The sequence below is a fragment of the Sardina pilchardus genome, chromosome 2 (assembly GCF_963854185.1).
Source record: "Sardina pilchardus chromosome 2, fSarPil1.1, whole genome shotgun sequence".
Classification (NCBI taxonomy): Eukaryota; Metazoa; Chordata; class Actinopteri; order Clupeiformes; family Clupeidae; genus Sardina; species Sardina pilchardus.
Genome location: NC_084995.1, coordinates 22,320,152 through 22,322,379, shown reverse-complemented (window position 1 = coordinate 22,322,379; position 2,228 = coordinate 22,320,152).

Sequence of the window (2,228 nt, the reverse complement as noted above, 5' to 3'; positions counted from 1 at the left end):
ATGCATTTTAAAAGAACCTGATTTCTTTGTACATTGAATGTCATACATGGTTTCATATTTAATAACCCTTTAACCCTCTAGACACTTAAATCTATCCAGTACCAGACATTTTTGCCATAATATCTGAAGGTGAAAATGTGTATACAGGGGACCCCACCAGGTGGTTCTAATGGGGACAGCAATGAAGTGAGCTTCAACTCAATGTGCCGGTTAGTCATTTGTTTAGCTAGAACAGCAAGGTGTCCCAAGGTAGGCCTATTTCTTTCTGTGCCAGAGATATGAAATATCTAGTGGGCTGCCCCCCAACGCAATGCAATGTTCTCATCAGTGGCATCTACACAGACCACAGATCAGTGCACCCCAGACTCCTCAAGCACTCCATTACTGTCCGCAAGAAACTAGTCAAGAGGTCACACCGGTGGAGTAGCCTATGTATCACGTATAAGCATACAGTACCTTGTAATGGTGTACTAGCCATTAAATTGATAATTATACTTAGGCCTATTATTTCAAACCAATACCTTATAATGGTGTTGGCCTAGGTCAAAGGTGGGTTGCAGATTTATGTGTATGTTATGTTAATGGTTTTTAGAAAACAGATAGAAATATGACTCACACACAAGAAGTTGTAGATTAAAAATGTAATGCTGCTTTGAGCGTACTGCTCTTCTTCAGACGCCTGTGTCCAAAACTACAATGATAATAAACATCAAATAACATTAAATGAACAGTTAATAGTCATAGACAGAAGTGTGGCACCACACCAATAAGAGAAACCTGCTTTAATTATCTATATTATAAATAGAGTTAACAAAAGAATAAAAACTACACAGCCTACTGCAACTCGAGATTAAGTTAGAAACAGTAAACAGATAAGTAGACACTTAGGCTATTGAAAATCCAAATGTATCACCAGAATAAAAAAAAAACATTAGGTAAATCATTCCCCCAAAGGAAGTCACAGAGAAAAGAAATAGGTCAACTGTCTGTGACCTCGGTGCCCGACCTCTTTTGTTCATTTTTACCCAGGACACTAAGCCTACTGTTACCTGCATTGTGTTCATTCAACAGTGCGGTTCAGCCCTGCGCACGCCCGGACTCGAACCTGCAAACACCAGTGCCTCGAGTCGAACTGGCAGTAGAGCTGGTAAGCAATGGAACTAGCTCAGACTTTCATGCCAGCCCTTGAGGCATAGGGGCCCACATGCTCAGCTAGCTGGCTACTGAAATTGTTTTCATTAACCTAGCCTTCATAATTTTGGCCCAAAGTTGGAGATGGAGTTCATGCAGATGTGTTGCAATTTTAGAACCGGATTACTTAAACCACTTTTTGTACAGCATTATCCACATCTTCGGTTCAGTGAAGAATTCGTGAGATTCGCCGAGAGGAATGGGTGTGTAGAGCTGTGCCAGGTGCAGATTCAATTTCATGTAAGTAGGCAGTGTTATTTTTTCGCCAACCATTTGTCACAGCTTGATGCTTAGGTCTCAAAAAGAAGACATTTCCGAGGTGACAGGTGCCAGACAAAACGTGCCAAGGAGAAAATGGGATGGTATTCTGTAGCCTAATAGCTCCAAAAAATAATTCATCAACAGATCACCACCGGGCAAAGTATGAACTGACTGATGTGCTGGAAGACAAATCAAAGGCGCTTTTTCAACCATCTCTGGTCTGTCACAGCATCCACTAGTTGGAAAAACATCTGTCTAGAGAGGTAGGCTAGTTAAAAGTATTTCTGGGAATTCCTGAAAGCCCATGTTCAGCCGAAGCCGGAGACAACCTTGACTATCAGTGAAAGGTGGCGATTTCCATATTGGGTCTGAATTGAAGCTGTGTTGTTTACGGTTTACTGTGAGGATAGGCTACAATCTATGGCTGCAATTCCCAAGGCCTGTATATAATTTATTTATTTTTTTTAATTAAATTAAACCAAAAAATTGAAAAGTTCACAAAACATTGTCTTTTCGATTTTTACGCGCGATGTCTCCAAAGCCTCTCCAGATGTAACTGTCATTACATTGGATTTAGATAGATGTAGTTGCACTTAACTTCCTGAGGGCATTATATGAACACGGATCTCGAGACTAGAGCATCCTAGCAAACACTTCGTTCTCTACCAACGAGACCGTGTCCTGTGGATGCCGGTTTTCAAAAACAGAAGAAAAAGAAAAACTCACGAGTAGAAGGTTGGTTATTTACATGTAGCTATACTCCTGTGTTTACTATC